Here is an 18,027-nt window from a genome sequence, read left to right on the forward strand (position 1 = left end):
AAGGACATGCTTCCATGCTGATGATGCTCGTTAAAAATATAATGCTTTAATTAAATTTGTGACTGAACTCCTTGAAGGAGAATTGTATGACCCCTGCTCTGTTTTACCTGTATTCTGCCATGTATTTCATGTTATAGCAGTCTCAGGTGATGATGACCCAGCACATGTTGTTCATGTTAAGAACACATTCTCTGCAGGTTTGACAAAACACAAATAAGATACCAATGTGAGATTTCTAAAGGTAGCTACAGCACTCGACACAAGGTTTAAATCTGAAGTGCCTTGCAAAATCTGAGAGGGATGAGGCATGGCGCATGCTTTCAGAAGTCTTAAAAGAGCAACGCTCCAAAGCAGAAACTACAGAACCCAAGCCACCAAAAAAGAAGATCATCCTTCTGCTGGTGGCATCTGACTCAGATAATGAAAATGAACATGCGTCAGTCTTCACTGCTTTGGATTGTTATACAGCAAAACCTGTCTTCAGCATGGACGCATGTCCCCTGGAAGGTGATTGAAGCATGAAAGGACATATGAATTTTTAGCGCGTCTGGCATGTAAATATCTTGTGACACAAGCTACAACAGTGCCATGAGAATGCCTGTTCTCACTTTCAGGTGACAGTATAAACAAGAAGCGGACAGAATTATTTCCTGCAAATGTAAACAAACTTGTTTGGGCAACTGGCTGAACAAGAAGTAGGACTGATAGGACTTGTAGGCTCTACAGTTTTATATCATTTTGTTTATGAATGCAGTTATTTTTGTATAGAATTCTACATTTGTAAGTTCAACTTTCATGATAAAGAGATTGCACTACAGTATTAGGTGAATTGAAAAATACTATTTCTTTTGTTTTTTTACTGTACAAATACTTGTAATAAAAATAAATATAAAGTGAGCAATGTACACTTTCTATTCTTTGTTGTAATTGAAATCAGTATATTTGAAAATGTAGAAAATGTTCAAAAATATGCAAATAAATGCTATTCTATTATTATTTAACAATGTCATTAATCGTGATAATTTTTTTTAAATCATGCTATTAATCACAATTTATTTTTTTAGTCCTTTAACAGCTGTAATAATTATATTTATAGTAACTTTTCTCATAGTTAGAACTGGAAGTATATATTTGTAGTATGCTGTAAGTTATTAAAATATTTCCCATTTTGGAGTTTGTGGGCCGGATTCTCATGGACTAAGGCCCTTTACGCTTCTCTGTCAATCTAAAGGGGCTTTATCCATTTTAAGGCTTCTTTCCACTACTGGAGTGGTGTAAAGGGGCCTTGGCAACAATCAGGGCCTGATTCTCATTTTTACTAAGGAAAGATCTTCTCTCAAACACTGTAGGATAAAGATTGTTCAATATGCGCAGTGCTGAGTTAAATGTTTACCTTTGTGTGCCTTAATGTGTAATTTCAATACTTTATCCAGACCTAGAGGAATATCCCTGGCATGGAAGAGCAAAAGACTTGCTACCTAAAATGGGAAGGACTCCAAGGTTTCAGGAACAATTCTTTGCTGAGATAATTTATTTTGCCTATGGATAAATGTGCAATTTGAAAGGAAGTTGCTTTCTTCATTTCAGTGACTGTTTTCATGAAGTCTCAAAACCGGCACCCATTGGAGAATGCATTAGCCCTGTAGCAAAATTTCTTAAGAACTTTTTTTGTCTTAGTGTAGTCAAGCTCTTTTGGAAAGGATTTCATGGTGTGTAGATTCTTCTAGTGAAATAGTCTTTGAAAAACTTGAGAACTGGGGAAAAACCAAAACCAAAAACACAACAACATGATGTTAAGTCATATTAGTCTAATTACACACAAACATTAAGCAGCAATTTGATTTAGTCTCATCAGCAATATTTTACTATTGTAGCTCTTCTCTTATTCCCAATTAACTGAGATGTAGAACTTTTGTTTTCCAAAGAAATATAACAATGTAGGAAAGAGCATTTACAGACAAAACAATTTATATTTTCTGATCTTGGTCTACATTTTAGAAACCACTCCTGGGTTCCCTCCCCTCTGACAAGCACTGAGTCTGCATACAACATGGTAAATTTTTAATTAAAAGGGAAAGGGGATCCAACAATAATTTGGGAATACACCACAACCATAATTCAAAGGCATGTGATCACAATGCACCGGGCAGTGTTCTTTGCCTTTGTTTCTCACCTTGCAGTGTGAAGGTGCCACAAACAAATATCCCTTATCTCATCACCCTGCTTCCCCTCCACAGCACCCCACTCATGGTTGGCAGTCCTTCGTTAGTGAAGACCCAGAATTCAGAGCTGCATTCACGGTGGTGGGGGATCACTTCCCATCCCCGGGTAGGGTGCTGAGGCAATGCCTCTGCTGCTGCCACCTCTGCACGTGGTTAATAGCTGCTGGTTTCTTTCTACTGCCGCCTACCATCGCTCTGCTGCTGGCTACTTCCACAATATCACATGCTGAGCTTCTGCCCTTTAAACCAGCTCTCCATGATTTCAGCAGGTAGTAGGGAACCTCACTGCTAGTGCAATCCCACACAAGGTCTCAGGCTAAGCCCCTAGACTTGCTCAGCAGTGAGGACAGCTCTAGGAATCACCAACTGGAAACAAGGACTCTTAATTGAGTTTAATCAGCTCTGTCATTAAACTCTGGAGAGGGGCAGGTCAAATAGTATTTAGGACTCTTTAATCACACATCTGGGTAGAAACACTTGGCTCCCACCCACTCTCATCTTCATTGGGATTTGACATTCCTATCCCCTGCTTAGTAAATGAGGTTCATTTTGAGGTGAGTCTCTCAATCAGGGCAGGCTTGGCACAGTTCTGCTGCCCTTTACTAATACAAAAAGGATAAAACATTTAATTGTCCCTGCATTCAAATATTCACATGATTTGTAACCCAAACCAGCCAAAATTGATCATTTTGACAAAGCAGCTCCATCACACTTCACATATAGGCTGAGTAGGCATGTCTGTGCAAACACAGTCTGCTCTTGAAGTATTGTCCACCCAGTGCATCACTAGATGTCAGTGGAGAGCTCATTCAGACCCTGCTTACAAATTTTTATTGTGGCAGTGTCTAACGGCCAACCAAGAATAGGGTCTCATTGTCTGACGTACTGTACAGATAGAAAACAGCAGATAGTCCTTGCCTCAAAGAGCTTACAATCTAAATCAGGGGTCTCAAACTCAATTTACCTTAGGGCCAGTGCCAGTCCTCAAATCCTCCCAGTGGGCCAATGTCACTCATGCAGCCCAGAACCTGCCCCCCCAGAACTCTCCCCCCACCTGCCTAAGGCTCTGGGATGGAGTTTGGGTGTGGAAGGGGTGAGAGGATGGGCCCTGGGAGGGACTTTAGGTGGGGGGATGGGATCTGGGGTGCAGACTCTGGGATGGAGTTTGAGGGTTGAGGTGTGTGGGGATGGGTGCAGGCTCCGGGAGGGAGTTTAGGGGTTGGGGGTGTGGGGAGGGGTTGCGGGCTCTGGGAGGGAGTTTTGGGGTGGGAGGGGATATGTGGGGAGGGGAGGTGGGGATGCAGTGCTTACCTGAGGTTCCAAGGCTAGGCAGGCCGGACCAGGGATCCTCCGTGTGCTTCTGCCTCCAGGCACCACTCCTGCAGTGTTCCATTGGCCACAGGGGCACTCGGAGCGTGGGCAGCACAGGGAGGCACAGCCCCACCCTGGGCCATAGGGAGGGGCTGGCAGCCACTGGAGAGAGCAGACAGACATTGGTCAGCTCCTCTGTGCTGCTGGGGCCCCTGAGGGGGGAGTGCCTGGAGTTGCCAGGTGGGACCAAGAGAGAGACCCGGTCTCAAAAGTGCTGGAGCCCCACGGGCCACATTGGGGAGGCTGCGGGCCTGTGGGCTGGGAGTTTGAGACCCCTGATCTAAAGAGACAAGAAAGACTCAGAATGGGGGAAGGAATACAATGCACAAGCAAAGTAAATTATATGATTGCAGCAAGCAGCATGTTAGTACCACAGTTTTTTTTGTTTGCTTTGGATATGTTTGCTTAGGAAGGATCACCTAAGTGTCGAAAAATGAGGAAGGAGGTTCATAGATTCCAAGGCCAGAAGGGATCATTTTGATAGTCTAGTCTGACCTGTATAATACAGGCCACAGAACTTTCCCTAAATAATTCCTAGAACATAGCTCTTAGAAAAACATCCAATCTTAATTTTAAAATGTTCAGTGATGGAGAATCCACCATAACCCTTGGTTAATTGTTCAAATAATTACTCTCACCATTAAAAATTTAGTCCTTATTTCTAGCCTGAATTTGTCTAGTTTCAACTTCTGGCCATTGGATCACGTTATACCTTCCTATGCTACAGCCATTATTACGTATTTTCCCCATGTAGGTACTTATAGACTGTAGGTAAGTCTCCTCTTTGTTAAGATAAACAGATTGAGTCTATCACTATATGGCATGTTTTCTAATCCTTTAATCATTCTTCTGGGTGTTCTACAAACCCTCTCCAATTTATCAACATCCTTCTTCAATTGTGGGCACCAGCAATCATTGCACCAGTGCCAAATACAGAAATAAAATAATCTCCCCTACTACTTGAGATCCTGCTGTTTATGCTTCCTAGGATCACATTCATTCTTTTGGCCATAGCATTAGCCTAGGAGCTCAAGTTCAGCTGATTATCCACCATGACCCCCAAATCTTTTCCAGAATTGCTGCTTCCCATGATAGAAACTCCCTTCTGTAAGTATGGTCTACATTCTTTGTTCCCAGATGTGTACATTTAACCTTACTAAAACACATATTGTTTGTTTGTGTCTGTTAGCTGACCAGAATGCGGGCAGTGTAGCTAAGTAGTTGGAGTGGGCATCAGAAGCCAACAACTAGGGTCAGAGATGGAGTCAGTAGTTAGGACCCAAAGCCACAGATCAAACTGGAGAGCAGGATAGAAGGCAAGGAAGGACTCAAGGCAGGGACAGGAGAGAAGCAATGCTGGGTGCTAGACAGAAGCAGCAGAAACAAGGTAACACCAGAGGAGGCACAGTGGTAGGCATGAGCCTTAAGAAGCCAGCAAACTGCTGCTGGCTTAACAGCCAGCCTGCTGGCCCCTGCAGCCAATCATGTGACATGGCCAATCAGGCAGACTGCTGCAGGCCAGCTGTACTGATGAGGCTGCCTGGACGGAAGCTCTGCTACAGGCCTTGATTCATGACAGTGCCCAGTTTACCAAGCAATCCAGTTCACTCTGAATCAGTGACCTGTCCCTTTCATTATTTACCACTCCCCCACAATTTTTGTGTCATCTGCAAACTTTATCAGTGATGATTTTATATTTTCTTCCAGGTCATTGATAAAAATGTTCAATAACATAGGACGAAGAACTGATTCCTGTAGAACTCCACTGGAACCACACCAGCTCAGTGATGACTCCTCATGTATAGTTACATTTTGAGACCTATCAGCCAGCCAGTTTTTAATCAATTTAATGAATGCGATGTTAATTTTACATTATTCTAGCTTTTTAATCAAAATGTTGTGCAGTACTGAGTCAAACGCTCTACAGAAGTCTAAGTATATTATGTCAACTAAACTTGTAATTGCATTAAAAATATGTTAGTTTGACAGGATCTGTTTTCCATAAGCATTAATTACATTATCCTCCTTTAATTTTTTATTAATTGAGTCTCCTATCAGCCTCTCCATTATTTTGCCCAGGATCAATGTCAGACTGACAGCCTGTAATAACCCGAGTCATCTTATTTATCCTTTTAAAAATGGGTACAACATTAGCTTTCTTCCAGTCTTCTGAAACATCCCCAGTGCTCCAAAACATATGGAAAATCAACATTAATGGTCCAGACAGCTCCTTAGCCAGTTCTTTTAAAACTTTTGAATGGGAGTTATCTGAACCTGTTGATTTTAAAATGTCTAACTTTAGTAGCTTCTCTTTAACATCTCCTAGAGATACTAGTGAACTCTCTCATTTGTTTTTCCCCAAATACAGAACAGAAATATTTATTGAATTCTTTTGTCTTTTCAGCATTATTATTGATAATTCTACCATTTCCATTTAGTAATGGACCAAAACACCTGTTAGGTAATGCTCAGGGTCCCAGGGTTGCACATCTCCTTTCCTAGAAGCTTAGTAGCCAGTTTGGGTTCTTCCAAAAGAAAGCTCGCTATTACATATCAACGTCCATCTGAATCCTGAGAGTTAAACAAGATCATAAAGCAATTATTTGGAACTTGCATGCCTGGTCTTTAGAAGCTGGTGCAATATGGCTTTTTCTTCGTGAGCACATGGCTAAAATTCCAAATTCCATCACAGATGCATTTTGTTAGTATCCTTTTTTTAAAACAGCTAATTGTAGTCTATCACCCTGCATAACTGGCACCAAGAATGTCTCTTTCTATAACACAAGAATGTTATGAGGCCATATCAGGACCTGGAAGGAAAACAACAGAAGTGCTTCCAAAATTAATGTTAGTGATTCAATAGTTAATGCCTCTCCCAGAATTAATATTGACCAATTAATATTGATGCTGAAGAGCTAATTGTACTAATGACCACTATGTTGTCTTTCAGATGAAATGTGAAACAGCATCTTGTGATGGGGTATATAAATACCATGCTGGACAACAAGGGGTAAATTAAAGTGATGCTCTGGGCTCAGACAACTCTGCCCCGCCACAGCTTCAAGGTATGCACAGGCTGGAGGAGTTTAAAAGGCAGAGCAGACCAAATTACTTGTTGGCAGACCAGGGAAGAGAAAAGACCTTCAGACCCTGAAGAAAGGGTTGACTGAAGGCAGGAGCTTCCCAGACAATCACTATCTAAAGGCCCTTCCCTGAGGAAAAGGAGGGCCAGATCCTGACACACCTGAGAATCATTGTCCTCTATCTCTTACTAATTCAGTGTATTCGCATTAATTCCCCGTGTGTTTTGTTCATGGACTACCTTGGAAGGGGAGAAACTTTAAAGTGACCTAGCCAGAGGGTCAAGTCACAGGAAAAGGTGGGCCACTGCAGAGGTGAAACAGCTATTGGCAAGAGATGCCCATGGAGAGAGCTACTATGCCAGGCCTGATCACAAAGAGGTGCCAGAGGTGAGCTGACCCCCTTCAAAGTCCTCCTTAATGACTTGTGGCATTTGAATATCCCATATTCCTGTCTCAGGAGTAGAGGTGATAATCTCAATACTGCTGCCAAAATCATAGCTACATTATATAAATTTTAAAAATCAAATTTTGTTTACCTAAAACACCTCCAGTAGGTTCAAGTTATTCTTTACTACCCTCTTAAAGCTCTACATTGTATTGCTAATGTAGTGTTACTGGAGAGTTTCCTTTCCTGTACTGGCTGTATCTTAACAGAGGGGGAACCATATTGTGAATCAGCTTGGGAGCCTGTGGGGAGTAAAGTTGCTAAACATATTGTCTCTAAACATTAAAGAGAACATGCAGCAGTTTACTAAATGAATTTTAAAGTGTCAATTTTTTATTTTGTTTAGAATAAGAGTGATCTTTCAACTCCTCTAGAATGTTGGTATGACCTGTGGTTGTTGGAATAGAGTAGATCAGCCTTTAGGAATTCACTAGATATGAAAAATCTTATCGTCCAGTACGATTGAGGCTTAAAGTTTTAGTTTTGCGAAGATCCTTTCATACAGTTTACAAAACTGTAAAGAGGCCTTGCAATGGGCATACACTGCTAGATTGGTGTAAATGGGCCTTGATATAATTAAGAACCAGAAACTAAGCATCTATCAGTAAAACCAATCTCCTTTCCTATACAGTAGAAAAATTAAACTGATCCATCTACTGGCCTGCTTGCAAAAAGTTGATTCTGCAGCAAACACATTAAAAGAATGGGATTCCCAACAATAATAAAACTATAGGTGTTGAAAGCCTGACAGTTTTAGCATGGCCTGAATTCTTGCTGGACTACAATTGAAGAGCTCTGAACTATGAATAAATATCACCTTCTGTCTCCTAAACAGACACTTTTGCTGAATAATTTAGTTAGAGTGGGTATTTTAGTATGAGATTGAGATAATGCAAAAATACTCCAGAAATCACAGAATCATAGAACCATAGGGTTAGAAGGGACCACAAGGATCATCTAGTTTAAGTCGCCAAGATACAGGATTTGTTGTGTCTAAACCATTCAAGACAGGTGGTGACCCAACTTTCTTTTGAAAATCTCAAGTGAAGGAGCTTCTATGACCTCCCTAGGGAGTCTGTTACATTGTCCTACTGTTCTTACAGTTAGGGAGTGTTTCCTGAGATTTAATCTAAATCTGTTATGCTATAGTTTGAGCCCATTGCATATTGTTTTGCCCTCTGTGACAAAAGATAACTTTTCTCCATCTTTTTTATGGCAGCCTTTCAAGCAGACCGCTATCATGTTCCCCCTTAATCTCTTCTTTTCCAAACTAAACATACCCAGTCCCTTCAGCCTTTGCTCGTATGGCTTCCATTCCATCCTTTTGATTATCATTGTCAATGTAAGGATAAAGGTATGGAAAAGATTTACTTCACCACTATGCAGCTACTTGGTAGCTAAAAATATGTGTTAATTAAGAAGTGAAAATTCATTAGAATAATCCTGATTTATAACTATTCCTGTGAAATACTGCTGTAAATAATTGATTAGACACAATAACTGGATGGATGTCATGTCAGATTTTTAAAGCCAGAAAAGTGTTTTCTTGAACCTTTGCCTTAGTTTGCCTGTGAATATATATTGCTAGCACCTGGGATAAGCCTCAGGCTCACCAAACTGTCAGAAACAGAATTCCTATTCATTTAATTCTGAAATGAATCCTTACTGAAACGTTGTATTTTTTACTTTATTTTCACAATAACAACACTTTCAAAAAGTTAACTTTTATGATAAGAAAATGCTTCCATTTCACTTAAAATAAAAATATATTGGATTATAAACCGTGGGCCAGATTCTGCCATCCTTATTTATACTAAGTAGTACTTTTGCACGTAATATCAGTGAAATAAAGGGAGTTAATAAGGAACTACACAGTATGAGCAAAGATATCACAATGATCCATAAGAACCGAGTAGGAAATGTGTGCATATATATAGTTCTAATCTGTACTGAATTTAGTTGTAATAAAGGGTTTACACAGATAATCCTGAAGACCAAAGTGCTCTGTTTAGTTACAGAATTGGAACTGAAAGTAGAGACACAGGAGAGTCTTTTTTTTAATTCAGTGCATTAATAATGTGTCTTATTCTTGACCTGGAAGAACCAAGGGCTAGAGACAGGGCAATTCAGCCCTTGGCCTCTCTGCTGAGACTGACAAAAAGCCAAATACAATGGTGCCATCATAATCCATGTATTGAAGATTATCAAATATACACACATTCTTGTGTAAAATGCAAAAGAGAAAGCATACAGTATGTTACTACTGAAAAGACATCAAAAATTCAAAATAACTTGGATGCCATACATCTTACATCCACATGATGATTGTGAAAGCTTACCAGAACAGGTATACAACTTTACATGTTTGTTTTTCTATAAATTCATGAAGAAGCAAAAAAAGATTACATAAAAGGTGGGGCGGGAGGGGGGAGAATGAGGAATTTAGAGGCAGAGTAGTAAAGATGACCACTGTTACCCATTTTTTCCCAACAGTATTAAGCTACAGGCTGCCCTGAGGGAAGATGGCTGCCATTTTTGTAAAATTTGCTATCAGACCTCTGACCCTTCAAACCTGCCAACATAGGGCACAAAAGATCAAAATGTGGAACACTTATATTTTCTTGTCTGGCAGGCAATAATTAAGAGATTATCATGGTTTTCACTACTAAACTTTATATTCAAAGGATCTTTTCTCATTGTGTGAATAACAAACTAATTTGTTTAAAAAGAAAATTGGAATTCTAGAGTGTGAACTTTCTGAGTCATAATCTAGAATGCTAACTTGCACTGCATAAGGCTTTATGAAAATATGCTTATGAATGTATATATGACATAACTGGGATATGTTTTATGCTACATATGCCATGTAACATATCTCTGTAAACGTTATGATCTATTGAACCTATTCCTCCTATTTGCATGCATGTATCATTTTTGTGTTCGAAATTATGAATATTGGCTGCATACTTGCATGATTTCTAAGTAGCCTTAGTAAAGCACTTGGTCAACTCCTTGAGAAAAGAATGTGCAAGTTAAATGTCCAATCAAGAAACACTTAATGGACAATGGATCTTGGAAGGCTCCAATCCACATAAGAAGTTTACTTGAAGATATTCAAGGTAGCATGGGAACCATGGGTTCTACCTGTAAGTCCTGAGCCATGCATGGACATGTGACTTGCCCATATGACTCCAAAACTCCATCTTGTAGCTGGGATTCTACACAGGGGGAGGGAGGGTGTCATAAACAGATAGTTAAGGGTTACTAAAACAGGAGTACTTCATGTCTCTTTTTCCTGTAAAGGGTTAACAGTTCAGTGAGCCTGGCTGTCACCTGACCAGAGGACCAATCAGGGGACAGGATACTTTCAAATCTTGAGGGAGGGAAGTTTTTGTGTGTGCTGTTAGTGTTTGGTTGTTGTTCACTCTGGGGGCTCAGAGGGACCAGACGTGCAACCATGTTTCTCTCCAATCTCTCCGACACAGGCTCTTATAAGTTCAGAATAGTGAGTACTAGGTAGATAAGGTGAGTTAGGTTATGTTTGTTTTCTTTATTTGCAAATGTGTATTTGGCTGGAAGGAGTTCAAATTTGTATTTTGCTGAAAGGATTTTAATTTGTACTTGTATACGTAGGCTGGGAGGGTATTCCCAGTGTCTATAGCTGAAAGACCCTATACCTATTCCATTTTAAATTTACAAAGATAATTTTTACTGGTTTTCTCTCTTTAATTAAAAGTTTCTTGTTTAAGAACCTGATTGTTTTTTTAATCTCGTGTGAGACCCCAGGGGAAGGGGTCTGGATTCACCAGGGAATTGGTGGGGATAAAGGAAGGAACGGAGAGAGAGAGGCTAGTTTCTCTCTGTGTTAGGATTACTGTCTCTCTCAGGGAGAGTCTGGGAGGGGGAGAGAGAAGGGGGGGAAGGTGCATTTTCCTCTCTGTTTAAGTTTCAAGGAGTTTGAATCACAGTGATCTTCCAGGGTAACCCAGGGAGGGGAAGCCTAGGAGAGGCAACGGTGGGGGAAAGGGTTTACTTTCCTTGTGGTAAGATCCAGAGGGTCTGGGTCTTGGGGTTCCCCGGGAAAGGTCTTGAGGGGGACCAGAGTGTACCAGTCACTGGAATTCCTGGTTGGTGGTAGCGCTACAGGTTCTAAGCTGGTAATTAAGCTTAGAAGAATTCATGCTGGTACCCCATCTTTTGGATGCTAAGGTTCAGAGTGGGGAATTATACCATGACAGAGGGGTCTTCATCCAAATGAGGAAGTCTATTTAAATGCCTGGGAGACCTCTCCATTTTGTCTTCAGCTGGCTCAAAAGATAGCCTCTCCACCCCAAAGGATACCTGAAAGAAACTGGAACAAAGGACAGTAGCCACTGGGAGTGTGAGTGATTCTTGGACCCAGACTAGAAGGAGACTAGTCTGTAAAAGGAAGCTTACTGGAACACTTCTGAGGGTGAGGTTTTATGTGTATTCAGTTTTCTTATTGTATTAGGCATAGGCTTGCTTCATTTATTTTATTTTGCTTGGTAATTCGATTTGTTCTGTCTGTTACTACTTGGAACCATTTAAATCCTACTTTTTGTGTTTAATAAAAATCACTTTTTACTTATTAATTAACCCAGAGTATGTATTAATACTTGGTGGGGAGGGGGCAAATAGATGTGCATACCTCTTCATCAGTATTATAGAGGGCGAACAATTTATGAATTTACCCCGCATAAGCTTTATACAGGGTAAAATGGATTTATTGGGGGTTTGGATGCCATTGGGATTTGGGCATCTGAGTGTTAGAAGCAGGAACACTTTTTAAGCTGCTTTCAGCTAAGCTTGCAATTTGTGGGACGTGGTTCTGACCTGGGTCTGTGTGTGTGGCTGGCAAGCGTGTCAGACACAACCAGGCAGTCCAAGCTGGCAAGAAAGCAGGGGCAGAAGTAGTCTCAACACTTCAGTTGACAGTTCTCAAGGGGTTGTCTGTGATCAAACCTATCACAGCTACCACTTCAGCTACTGGTTTGCCCTGCTGGCTGCCAGCAAGTAGAAAGCTATAAGACCCACATTTTGTTAGGTTACACAAGTATAGGTTAGAGTGACCAGATGTCCCAAGTTTATAGGGACAGTCCTGATTTTTGGGTCTTTTTCTTATATATGCTCTTATTATCCCCCACCCCCATCCCAATTTTTCACATTTGCTGTCTGGTCACCCTAGTATAGGTAGACAGCAACAGAATGCTGCAAATCAGGACTCCTGGTTTCTACTGCCAGCTGTGAGAGGGAATGTGGTCTAGTGGGTCAATTAGGAGTCAGGAACCCTAGGTTCTATTTCATGATTCTTAGAGAAGAGTGTTGTAGTTGTAAGAGAAAGAGGACGGAATCAGGCCTCATGGGCTCTCGCCCCAACAAAGCAAATCATGTAGATTTGACAGATTTTGTCTCACAGGCTAAATGCTGGTCTAATCTACCATATTGGAGAACTGGGTTCTAAAACTTATTTTCAAAATGATGTGGATGGTACTTGCTCTGGGGGTGAAGTCTTGCTCTGTAATAATCAAAGCCTTAATTATGACCTCATGCAACATTATTCAGGGTTGACAATAACAATTAATTTGTGCAAATGTGTCAACTCTGAATAGTTCTAGTATTGCTTAGATTTAATTGAAGTTTGCGTTATATACTGCAAGGGAGAATAATATGTTACGTGTTTGTTAATCAGCAGGAGGCAAACAGAAGTTCTTTGTGACATTGCAGTGTCTGTTGCTGCCAGTGGAAACATTGTGTGGGCAGTAGAGTACAATTAAGAAGTGCAGCTTAGCACTTTTCTGTCTTGTTAGGGTTGCTTGAAAGATCTCACACTTTACCAGCCTTAAGACATATTAAAGTTTGTCTATGGAATACACAAAGAGAATGGATTGCTATAATTTCTCTTTAAAGTTTTCTCATCTAAATCATCCCTTATTTCCAGGAAATCCTTCTAAACAATCCTGAATTTTACCAAATTGGAATTCATTCATTATATCTGTTTCTTTTTCACCCATTTCCACGGAAGTTCATTTACTGAAAAACTCTGCTACCTAATTATATGTAAAGTCAATGCATGCACATGTGGAAAAATGGAAAACTCCTTGGATCTGTTATATCCTGATCCAAATTTTGCAACAAAGATAGTTGTTGTTTTTATGGCAATGATTGTGGATAATATAACCCCCTTTATTTATTTTTTTTTGCATGGTATTCAGCCCACCCCCTCCTCCAGAAAAACAAAAAACAAAAAACCCTCCAAAACATTTATTGCTCTAATTATCACTGTTGTTTCTACTTGCTCTGAGTTGATATGGAAACATTCTCAGACAAAATGGTCGTAAAGAGCTGTGAGTTACTGTGAAGAAATAGTTGCTATTTCTGCACGCTAGCAGGATGTGCAAGAAGTTGTTAACAATATTCAGTAGCTGTTTTGAAGCTGGTGTGGAAGGCTTCATTGAAAGTGGACTTTCCTTCATGTGCACATGCACCCTTACTTACACTCTGGAAGCTCCTGTACAATCAGTAGTGAGTCCTGTCAGGGGTACAAAACTGGCAGCCATGTCGAGTACCAGTCAGATTCAGCCCAGCCCTCCAAGGGGAAGACAGAGCTGTCAGGTTAACCCAAACTAAATCTGTGGGTTGGATCTCAATGAAGTTTCCTATAAATTTACAGAAGTCAGTGGGATTGAGACTGGAAAAAACTCTATATAGGAGAAATTATGGCTGGAGGCCACATGTCTTACATCATTGAACCAAACAGCTATTGTAATTGTCAGGTTTTTTCTTATTGGAAGTTGTATATATGCTCAATAGTTTGAATTTTAAAAACAAAAAACATGGGTATGTGGTAGAACTAAATGTTTTATTTAATTGTCAATATCATACCAAGGGTGAGTCTACATGAAAGCAGAAAATCTCCCAAACCCTGTATTTATTTTGTAAAGTATTATATATAAGGGTTTAGGGCCTGTGTTACATTCTTCATTTTAAAGGAAAATGACAAATCTTTAGCTAGTTATGTTAGTTTAGTTAAGGGGCATTGTATCTGTTGTACTGTAATGACATATTTGAAATGTTATTCATTAAAAGGTACTTGAAACTATTAATTATGTGGACCATGAAGTTCAGAACATTACAAGCTTTCATAAAATGTTGCTCAATATTCTTTTATAGTAGAATATATTATGCAATTAGTTGGTGTAACAGCTCATTTTTAAGGTTTAAAAATCCTATTGCCTCATTGGGGTGCCTGAACCTTGATTGTCACAGCCATCGATGCCTGAGGCCCCAGCCATTGCATGGAACAGATTAGGTGAGATATGGCTAGATTATTTTAGTAAGTGAACCAGTCCCATGCTGCAGAGCAGGGCACAAAAACAAAAATCCAGATCCCAGACCAACAGGAGGACTGACGTTTTTAGCTCCCACTTTAGCCACCAAAATCCAAAATTAAGGCACACTGAGATTGTCAAAACCTCTGCTAAACAGATGTCTGACCCTGAAAGTGTCCCAAATTCCATTGCACATACACTTCAACCCTAAAAGTCCCCTAAGCAGAAACTTAGATGCTTAAGTGTAGGTGCCCAGTCACCTACATGAATTTATCCAGCAATGTCGGGGGAAATTTTATTTTTTAGCTTTATCTCCTCTTACACCATCTTAGATTCCTTTAACAACATCCAGGAATCTATGTTTGGTACCATTCTTTTCCATCCCCTGTTATCTTTGGTGCCCTTTTAGTCCAAAGGCTGGAAACTGGTAGGTCACCTGACAAGGAGTCTGCCCAACAACTGGGTCTGTATGTAAGATCTGGTCTCCAGTCAGGCAACCCTGCTTATCTGGGAGGTAGCAAGTGCTGCTGAGTGCTGCTGCTCACCTTGGAGGGTAGGTATAGGATCACACTAAGGGTTGTTGAGAGGTACACCTCTATCTTGATATTACACCATCCGATATAACATGAATTCGGACATAACGCGGTAAAGCAGTGCTCCAGGGGGGTGGGACTGCACACTCCTGTGGATCAAGCAAGTTTGATATAACACAGTTTCACCTATAACGTGGTAAGATTTTTTGGCTCTTGAGGACAGCGTTATATCAAGGTAGAGGTATACATACCTGCATGCAAAAGCAAGCTGTCATCTGTCACTCTGATCCTTCTCACACATCCACTCACGATGATGCAAGGAAGAAGAGCAAATATTTATAAGAGAACATTCTGAGGAACTTGTCAATTTTTTAAAACTACCAACAATTGAAGGTATGAGACCACATATTATCAGTAGAGATGGGCAAAAAAAATTCATCTGATTGTAAATTTGCTGGAAAATATGTTTTTTTGGCTTGCCAAGACTATTAGCCAATTCAAGTTGAATTCAGCAAATAGTTTTGGCTGGAAGAAAAATTAAGTTTTTTTAAAGAGAAACTTGAAAGGTTTTGAAATGAAACATTTCAATTTTTTGTTTCAAAATGGCATTTAATTTAGAAATTGAACTTTTAAATAGTAAAGAAAAAAGCAAAACAAATTGAAAAGGGTGAAAAACATTTGAAAATGACCCAAAATGATTTTTTTTAAATGAAAAGTTTTGATCAAGCTAAAATGACCTTTTTTTTTGGTTTGGCCTTCTCAGCTTTAATTATCAGTATGGTGGGAGATATAGTTCCTGAGTCAAATCCTGACCTCGTTGAAGTCAATGAGAGTTTTGTCATCAACATCAATAAAAACAAGATTTCACCACCTATTTTGAAACTTCTCCCTTAGGCCCACTTACTGTATTTTTGGAGGCTGGTGTTCCTTCCAAAACAAAAGGTTAACTTGTACAGAGCTAATTCGTGTCTTACCTTCCTGCAGGCTGAATTTCTGCAACTTCGTTGGCATCTTTTGAGACTCCCTTGCTTCCTTCTGGTTTTCACATTTACCTGGCACTAGTCCTGATGTTGCTTCTTTCATTTAGAGGATGAGCTTCTTATTTATTCACAGCTAGTGGAGTAGCTACTTTAGATCATATGGTAGGGGCTTTAATTTGGTGCTGAGGGTACTGGATTCTAACAGTTTAAAGACCATGGTGCCTATAATGTCTAGGGTCAAAGGTTTCTTACTCATTAAATTACTCATTAGCTAGCACAAAACACTCTACAGGAAACACTTTACACTGACTAGCTGTGATATCCTAGGGTCTGTATGCTAAATGCAAATTTGGGCAGACTACTGGTATTTTCCCAGTTATTTGCAGTTATCTTTGCACCTGTAGTTTTCAGGAACAGATAGATTATCATGTACACTCAAAGTGGAAAACACAGAGCAAAAGTGTGCCTGAGTAACATGCAAGTCAGCAAGCAGCAGTGAGCCAGGAGTGAATGATCCGTTTCACAGCTCAGGTTTTCCTGGACAGACAAACATCTAGAGGAACTCTTGGTATGAACTCTAAAAATATAGTGAAGTGACAGCTTGACTTTCTTGTTGGTTTTCTGTGTGGAGGTTCTTTTTACAGTGCTATTGAAAATTCTACCACCACTAAGAAAAGAAGATGGAGTTACATGAAAACTGAATGTTCTGAATCAACGCTGTTTTGGAATTTCTTTGCATTTAAGAAAGAAATAAAACAATTATATATGAATGTGCAATGTAAAGCTGTCAGAGTAAGGTCTCATGCATCAACAGCTTTTACACAACTGTTCACTCTAGTATGCACTGAAAACTGAGTAGTTTCCATGGTAACTGTCACATCAGATTTTTTTTTTTTCTGGTGCAGATCACTTAAAAAAAATCAAGCATTTTGTTTGGTCATTAATACTACTTACTTTCCTTTAAGATAAGTATTACAAAAGGTTGGTTAAGTGTTTTTTTTAAATAATCATGAGTTAATTTTCTGCTATCATTTTGATTCAGCTTTCTTAAATGCACAGCAGCACAAATCTTTTTGTTGGCAGTGAGCTCTGGCTCTTTAAGATGGAGCTTTACTAGGTTAAGAAGATCCCCAATACATTGTGATAGGAGTGCAGAGTAAGCAAACACGAGTGTACCCCAGCAATAAGGATCCATATAATTTATGCCATGTGATCTCTGGACAAGAAAAGGATATTTCCAGATATATATTGTGGTCAAACTATCCTATAGTTTCTTCTGATTGTATGTAAAAAGAACACAGTAACTCATATATGTGTTCAAAACTCAGACTAGAAGTTGCCAACATCAGTAGCATTTTTAAATGTACCTTGTCTAGTTTAAAAATGGCTAAAAACCTTGTTTTTCAATTTAAAAAAAATACGGAGGGATAGATTTACAAAGAAAATGTCTGAGAGTCACCACACCTAACTTTTAGATGACTAGATAATTACTGTGATTCAGGAAGCCTCAGTTGGACATCTAGACTCCCTACAAAATGAATAGGAGAGATAGGTTCCTTACAATGTGGTGAACAAAATCCAGCAAGCTAGATGACTCCTCACCCAAGTTAGCTGATGGGAGATGCCAAGATGATGGGTATGTGTTAAGCCCCACCCCCCTCTCTTGGAGATAGGGGCTTAAGTCCAGACTGTAGGCAGGTACCTCCCTCTGCTTAGGATTCTCATACTATGTCTACAATTGGAGTTAGGGGTGTGATTCCCAAGTTGTGATAGCATCACATTAAACTAGTGTGCTAAAAGGGAGGGAAGGTGAGAGGAGTCTGAAGGGGAAACTCAAGACTTGCAGACTCAGGCTGGATTTCAGAACTTTGAAGGTAGACTGCTGGGTGAGTAGAGTGGCCAGTAGTAGAGTGACTACCAGAACCAGGCAGAGGAAAAGACCAGCTAGTGAAGGAGAAACAGAGCTCAGCAAGTATCAGAGGGGTAGCCGTGTTAGTCTGGATCAGCAAAGAGTGCTGTGGCACCTTATAGACTAACAGATGTA

Source organism: Gopherus flavomarginatus, chromosome 2, assembly GCF_025201925.1.
Source record: "Gopherus flavomarginatus isolate rGopFla2 chromosome 2, rGopFla2.mat.asm, whole genome shotgun sequence".
NCBI lineage: Eukaryota > Metazoa > Chordata > Testudines > Testudinidae > Gopherus > Gopherus flavomarginatus.